This window comes from Arachis hypogaea, chromosome 14, assembly GCF_003086295.3.
Source record: "Arachis hypogaea cultivar Tifrunner chromosome 14, arahy.Tifrunner.gnm2.J5K5, whole genome shotgun sequence".
NCBI lineage: Eukaryota > Viridiplantae > Streptophyta > Magnoliopsida > Fabales > Fabaceae > Arachis > Arachis hypogaea.
Window position 1 is genome coordinate 65,418,583 of NC_092049.1, and position 8,459 is coordinate 65,427,041.

The 8,459-nt window shown below is 38.4% G+C and overlaps 1 non-coding gene across 1 annotated transcript; it reads right to left on the reverse strand.

Moving 5' to 3' along the window:
* Positions 1–7,892: 7,892 nt before the first annotated feature.
* On the reverse strand, positions 7,893–8,000 carry LOC112745293 (small nucleolar RNA R71). Its single transcript, XR_003173230.1, has one exon. It is a non-coding gene; the product is annotated as a small nucleolar RNA R71 (small nucleolar RNA).
* Between the last annotated feature and the right edge of the window lie 459 nt (positions 8,001–8,459).

Here is an 8,459-nt window from a genome sequence, read left to right on the forward strand (position 1 = left end):
GTGTGAAACTGGCGTGACACTTGAAGCAAGCACCACAAAAACGCATTGGCGTGGCACGCCAGTACTAAAGTCCAGAGAAGAGATTCAAAGCGTTCATATGGGCATGGCACTGATGAGAGAACTTTTGCGTGGTCTAGAAATTTGCTGATAAATCCTCGTTGTAAGTATAGTTTCTAAACCTTCAAAAGTCCTTTCATACAAACGTTTTGGTTGTCACAAGTAACAAACCCCTTTAAAATTGATAACCGAGTATTTAAACCTCGGGTCGTCTTCTCAAGGAATTGCAGGGAAGTATGTTCTTATTATTGGTTATGAGTTTTGTAAATTGGGGGTTTTGGAGCTTGGGCAATGAGCACAGATATATTTAAATGACAAATAAAATAAATAAATAACTGTAAAATAAACTTTTGGCAAGGTATGAGAAATTGGAAGTCCAGTCTAGTTATCCTTATCAATGATGATGAAAACTGAATCTTAATTCCACTTAGTTAACCTTTGCTATTACAAGGGAAGGTCAAGCAACTAATTAGTTAGATCTTTGAATCCTAGTTAATTCCTAAGAAAGATTGGGATTATTGAAGATCAATTCAATTAGCAAGGATAACAATTAACAATTATGGTATTGAGTTGGATAATTCCTGAGTTACTGATTTCTTAACCAAGACTAAAAGGGAAAATATCTAAATTAAATTAAAAGCATTCATATAAATAAAGCAAAGCAAAATTAAGTCTGAAATACCTCAAATTGCATTCACAAAAGAACTTAAATATGACATACAAATTAAATTGGAGAAATAAATAAAAAGAACATTGAACCTGGGATTGAGAGTCACTCCTAAAACTAAGAGAAGTCCTAAATCCTAATCCTAAGAGAGAGGAGAGAACCTCTCTCTCTAAAAAACTACATCTACTCCTAAAAATTGTGAATTATGAGAGCCTTTTGATGAATGGATGCATTCCTCCACTTTATAGCCTCTAATATGTGTTTTCTGGGCTGCAAACTGGGTCAAAAGCAGCCCAAAAATCGCCCCCTGCGATTTCTGTTACGTTCAGGTCGCGGAAAGGTGATGCGGCCGCGTCGTCCATGCGGCCGTGCGGATTGGGTGTTGGCCAGGTCACTGATGTGCGGAAAACGATCCGACACAAAACTCACCGGCAAGTGTACCGGGTCGCATCAAGTAATAAAACTCACGAGAGTGAGGTCGATCCCACAAGGATTGAAGGATTGAGCAACTTTAGTTTAGTGGTTGAATTAGTCAAGCAAACAAGTGTTGATTGTGTGAAATTGTGTTGACAGGAATTAAATTGCATAGAATGTAAAGGGGAGTGGGTGATTTGCAGGAAATTAAAGGGAACAAAAAGAAAAAGAGCTGAATCTTAAAGTGCAAGTAATGTAAATAGCAGAAACTTAAGGTGCAAGAAATATAAATGACTTGAAAAATAAAAAGGGAATGGGAATTGGATCTGCAGGAATTAAACAGGGAAAAGCAAAACTTAACAAAATGAAGAGTAGTTGATGTAATTAGTTGAACCGGATCTCAAAACTAAAAGGAAAATAAACTTGGTGTAGTAATTAAACAAGGAAATTAAAATGGAAACCAATAGATCTCAGGACCCAAGAGACTAGATAACTAAGTCTAGATCTCAATGCCTTCTTAGATCCAAATTTAGAGAGCAAATGCCAAATTAAAGAAGAGAGCAATGTAGAAATGTAAATCCAAGTTCAATTTTCCAGAAGCTGCAGTAAGAAAAACAGAGAGATCTCAAGGTGAGATTGAGACAAAATTTTCTCAATTCTTCAACACCCAAGACTCAAGACAAGTGTAGATGAAATTGAAAAACAAGAAAACTAAGAGGAAGAGAATTCAATTCTCCTACCCCAAGACTCAGAATCTCCAAACAGCTCAAAACCCAAAAGCTCTCTACGGTGAATACTATGAAAATTCTTAAAGAAAACTCTAAAAAGAAAAGCTCTCTTAAAACTTCAAATCCTAAGCTATTTATACACTTTCTTCAAATGATCATTAAGCCTTAAATTGGGCCTTTAGTCTTGATGGAATTGGGTTGATAATAGCCTCCGTTGATTGTTCTTGGTGTTGGGAAGAAATCCATTTGTGAACCGGGCCATGAACCATTCACGTTTGAGTCAACGTTTGAGGTAAACGTTGACTCAAACGTCCCTTGTGTGAGGCATTATGCAGATAGCCCATTTGCTGTCATCCACGTTTGAGCCAACGTTTGAGGTCAAACATGAGCTCAAACGTGGTTCTTCCCAGGCTCCCTTTTTGGCCAACGTTTGGCCCAACGTTTGAGGTAAACGTTGGCGCAAACGTAGCTCATCTAACCCATCAATCAAGGGTGCTCTTCCATGCTCTTTCTTGCCAAAATGTAGCCAACGTTTGACCTCACGTTTGAGGCTAACGTTGGCTCAAACGTTGCTGTGCCCAGGAGTGCTATTTCTCTTCTTTTTGGCGCCAATGTTTGACCTCACGTTTGAGGCAAACGTTGGCGCAAACGTTGGCTCCTTCCCCTGTTTTTTCTTCAGCCAACGTTTGCCTCAACGTTTGAGGCAAACGTTGGCACAAACGTTGGTGACATCTAGGGGTGTTCTTCAGCTGCTTCTCACGTTTGAGTTAACGTTTGAGGCAAACATTAGCTCAAACGTTGATCCCTCTTTTCAAGCCCATTCTTGCAACCTTCTTCCAAGCTTTATTCCACCTATCATCAATCAACAATTGTATCAAAGCTATGCCATAATCATGAGAGTTGTTCTTCTTCTTGTCACATGAGCAATTATGGCACAAAAACTCATGAAAATGCATCAATTTATCCCTGGTTGATTGAATCAAAGGAAACATGAAATTCAACCCAATTGGCTTACTTATGGCTTAAGAAAGTGCATAAAACTAAATGAAAACAAAGGAAAAAGACTAGTGAAACTAGGCTAAGATGACTTGTCATTAGTCACGCGTCCGCGTGACCCATGCGTTCGTGTCACCTGGCGTCGGGGAAACTATATTAAATTATATATCAAATCGAAGCCTCGGATGTTAGCTTTCCAACGCAACTGGAACCGTATCATTTGGACCTCTGTAGCTAAAGTTATAGCCGTTTGAGTGCGAAGAGGTCAGGCTGGACAGCTTAGCAATTTCTCCAACTTATTGTATTCCTTCCACTTTTGCATGCTTCCTTTCCATCCTCTGAGCCATTCCTGCCCTATAATCTTTGAAAACACTTAACACACATATCAAGGCATCTAATGGTAATAAGAGAGGATTAATATTAGCAAATATAAGTCCAAAGAAACATGTTTTCAATCAAAGCACATAATTAGGAAGGCAAATGTAAAACCATTCAAATAGTATGAATAAGTGGGTAAAGAGTTGATGAAAATCACTCAATTGAGCACAAGATAAACCATAAAATAGTGGTTTATCAACCTCCCCACACTTAAACACTAACATGTCCTCATGATAAGCTTAAGAGAACTATAAAGATGAAGAGGAATGGTAGGATGTATGAAATGCAACCTATCTATATGAATGCAACTACATGCAAAAAATGTTCCTACCTACATGGTTAAAAATAAATAAGTTCCCCCAAGACAAACATAAATCAGATTTCACTAATTAAAATTATATAGTAAAAACAAGTAAACTTGTAAGAAGATAGCTTGTGAAAGCAGGGAACATAGAATTAAGCATTGAACCCTTACAAGAAGTGTATATGCACTCTAATCTCTCAAGTGTATAGGGTTAATCACTCTACTCTTCTCTAGTCATGCTTTCTAAACTTTGTTCTTCATCTAACCAATCAACAAATATTTAATGTACCAATGCAAACATCATGAGCTCTTTTCAAGGTTGTAATTGGGCCAAGGTAAGGGTGAGGGTATATATATAAGGCTAAGTGAGCTAGTGAAGTGAATCCTTGAGTAGTCTAAGATCTCACCTAACATATACATACTCTATTAAAATTATACTTAGCTACCCAAATTTTTCCACTTTTGTATTACATACTCATGTATCAAACTTATTTTTTATTTTTTATTTTTTATTTTTTTTTCTTTTGAATTTTGTCCCATGTGCATTGGTTCTTTTTATTTTGCATTTGGGGTAATATATATATATATATATATATTTTTTTTTTTCTTTTGTATCCCCTTGTTTAATTGCTTAATATTCTTTTTTCAAAGCACATGGTAATTTGATTATTTTGATTTTACATGAGCATGCTTCCCAAAACTTTTATTTTGAAATGTCTTTATTCTTTTTAATTTTCTACCTTTGTTTTTATCATCCATGTTCCCATAAGGTTTCCCACACTTAAACAATACACAATTTCTATCTTAAGCTAACCAAGGATTCAACTTAGGATTTTTATTTTGTTTTTCTACTTAAGGCTAGTAATGTGGTTATTAAAACAAGGAGGGATTTAGAAGCTCAAGGGGGCTAACAAGGGTGATGTAAAAGGTAGGCTAATTTGGGATAAGTGAGCTAGAATCAAACAATGGCCTCAATCATATGCAAGCATGTAAATACACTAAATAATGGACATATAGATTGGAACAAAATATAGATTACAATCATAAGGAAGGAAACACACAAGAATAAAAATTTATGGTTAAATAATGTAACCATGTAAATAAGCTCAAAGTCTCACAGGTTGTGTGTTCTTTGGCTTAAAAACCATGTTCCAAATACAACTTCAAACAAGTTTAACACAAAAATTTTCATTTTAAATTAGTGAAAATTTTCAAAAATAGGGTCCTAAAAAGAATTTTATTACTTTAACCAAGTAGTAACTAAATGCACAAAATCAAATAAATATGCAGATGCAACAATGAACAAATTAACATTGGTGTTGAAATAGGAAATAACTAATCCATGGAGATCGGTATCGACCTTCCCACACTTAAAGATTGCACCGTCCTCGGTGCATGCTAAGATGTGCAAGTGGATGGGGGTTGTGGTTCCTCAGCTGGGGCTCTTTTTGTTCCTTTCCTTGCTGTTAATTTGGGAATGGCTTTCTCTTTTCCTTTCTTGGTGGCCATCCTGAAAAAGGGAAGAGAAAGTAAATTAAATTCAAAGAGATATATATAGCAAGGAAGAGAACGGAAAAGGTGGTAATGGATGCACATTAAGATATAACTGACATTAACACATGCTCGCGAGTACATGTGAAAAGCCATCAATGGAAAATAGCTAGTGCATATAAGGACAAGTGAATGCAAGGTGTTTATTGGCATGCCGGCAGAGGGCATGAGTAGCATAGATCAAGCATTACTCGTAACAAACCATCATGTTTGTATTGACAATTAATTTCAATTAATACAATAGTAAAGGGAGTTTATGAAAAGCAAGCATTGAATAGTATAAAGTAAAATAGAGAAGTGCATAATGCCATATGGGTTTTTTCACAAACACATAGCATGCATAGTAAATAAGCTATTTGAAAGTATTAAATTGAACATGCAAGCATCCTATAAAAAGTAATATATAATTGTCAAATAATTATGCAACAATCCACAATGACCCAAATAAAATTCCAACACTAATGAAAATAATGCAATGAATGAAAGTATGCAAGTAAGCAAAAGAAAATAAAAGATAAGAAGAATGAGAAGGGAAGGAAGGGAAGAAGAAGTAAGTAAGAAAGGAGGGAGGAAAAATTAGGATTGGGGAAGATAAAATATTTTGGCATATTAGGTTAAGGTGTGCGACGCTGGCGACGCGGTCGCGTGGGTGACGCGGCCGCGTGGTGCGCAATAAGGTCAAGCGACACAGACGCGTGGGTCATGCCATCGCGTGACTCGATTTGTGCTAGTGGCGCGAGTGCAGCCTCGCGCTCGCACAACTCTCTGTTCAAAATCTTATTAGTGCCAAGTTTTAAGTGACGCGATCGCATGGGGCATGCAATCGCGTGAGTGGGCTTTAAAGGAATATGACGCGGTCGCGTGGGTCACGCGGCCGCGTGGGAAGGATTATGCGTTCAGCACCAATCCAGCACCACTCTCGCACAACTTTTGGGTGTGCACCACTTTGACGTCGAAATCTTGGTCACGCGGACACGTGGGGCACGCGATCGCGTGGGAAGCTATTATTCCCATATGACGCGGTCGCATCAGTGATGCGGTCGCGTGGGACGATTTGTGCCATTGGCACGCCTCCAGCCACGCTCTCGCGTGACTTTTTGTTCGTTTTCTTTTCTTCCCATTGCACTGGTGACGCGGACGCGTTAGCGACGCTACCGTGTCGCGTGCGTGTTTTTCCATTTTTTATTATTTTTTTTATTTGTTTAATGCAATATGCAGATGCAAATGCAGTGCTTAATGTGAATGCTATGCATGATTCCAGGTTCAATGAAAATAAAATAAAATAAAAATAAACAACACGAAATAAAATTGAAAAAGAACGATCATACCATGGTGGGTTGAAAAAGAACGATCATACCATGGTAGGACATTTGATGAGATTCCTGCTATGGTGGCTTGTGCTTGTACTAATCCAGGAATCCCCACCAATGTTTGTATTTCTAGTAGCCTCCGGGGTCCCAAACTAAGCATGTAAATCCCTTAAGAAGCTTCAAACAGATTCTTAGGCTCCCGGGGTGACAAATGCCAGAACAGATTCTAGGATCCCAAACTTTACTTTTACACCCGTTTTTGTCTCGATCTGCATTTTTCCAGCCGGGTGAAAGGTGATCTGAATTCTCACTGCAGCGACCAAACAGCTTCCTAGACCCATTCAGTAGAGCTTTATACCAACCTTTGCGTTTGAACTTAAAGCTTCCAACCATGATGAACCTTGCAGGACAATTCTTACCACTGGCCATCTTCCTCTTACTCTTAATATCATAAAGAGCTCTAAGTTGACCATCCGTCTCCAGTAGCCCATATTCAAGTGGGGTTAGAAAGCTAAGGGATATGAATTTTACCCACTTGAATGTTGTGAAGGATGATGGCAACTTAGGGGGAGGCATCTTTAATGGAATTGCAAGCTCCACTCCCTTGTGCTCTTTTCTGATAACTACCACCTCTTTGCAAGCTTCTTCAATTTCAACCTCTTCCTCTTGGCAGCTCTCTTCCAATTCAATCTCCTCTTCATTGCTTTCCAAGGGCATGGGAGGTTGTGCTTCTTCTTCTTGAATCTCCATCACTTGATCAACTTCTTCCAAGTTTTCAACTGTGATATGCCTTGGAGGTTGTACACCCTCCTCAAAATCAATTGCAACCGTCTTGGAAGGAGTCTCTATGTTTTGACTTTCCCATGGAGGTTCAGCATCTCCTAAGTCTTCAACCAATTCTTCTTCTTCAATAATCCCGGCTTCCTCTACTTGTTCCAGTACAAAGTCATGCTCCGTACTGTTCACTGGAGTTTCTAGTATCTCCTTCATACTACGTTCTTCATTAGATTGTCCACATGAAGCCATGGGGGTTCCTTGAGTGTCCAAACGTCGGAAAGCTAATTGACTCATTATTGCTTGCCCCAATTGATGAATGGTTGCCTGACATCGATCCACTGTTTCCTTGAGACGATCCTTTGTCTCTTTATGCACTCGGCTTTCATAAATAGGATCATAGTACTCTTGGATTGATGGATATGGAGATGGTGAATATTGAAGTGGTGGTTCTTGTGAGTAATTGGGTTGGAATTGGGGTGGTTCTATATATGGTTCATATGTGGTGGTTCTATATATGGTTCTTGCAAATCTGTGATACTGTTAAGACCAATGGGGTTGATCCCGAGGTCTACAGGCTTATGCTTTTTCCATTTGTTGTAAGAGACAGAGCTAGAATATGGTTGGACTCTCAACCTAAAGATAGCCTGAACTCTTGGGATAAGCTGGTCACGGCTTTCTTAGCCAAGTTCTTTCCTCCTCAAAAGCTTAGTAAGCTTAGAGTGGATGTTCAAACCTTCAAACAGAAAGAAGGTGAATCCCTCTATGAAGCTTGGGAGAGATATAAGCAACTGACCAAAAAGTGTCCTTCTGACATGCTTTCAGAATGGACCATCCTGGATATATTCTATGATGGTCTGTCTGAATTATCTAAGATGTCATTGGACCATTCTACAGGTGGATTCATTGACCTAAAGAAAATGCCTGCAGAAGCTCAGGAATTCATTGACATGGTTGCTAATAACCAGTTTATGTACACTTCTGAAAAGAATTCTATGAGTAATGGGACGCTGATGGGATATTTTTGCAAAAAAACGAATTTCTCCAAAACACCCAAATCTAACCGGCAAGTGCACCGGGTCGCATCAAGTAATAATAACTCACGGGAGTGAGGTCGATCCCACAGGGATTGAAGGATTGAGCAATTTTAGTTTAGTGGTTGATTTAGTCAAGCGAATCAAGATTTGGTTGAGAGATTTGTGATTTGCAGAATTTAAATTGCATAGAAAGTAAAAGGGAATGAGTAATTGGCATGAAATTAAAGAGAACTAGAATTTAAA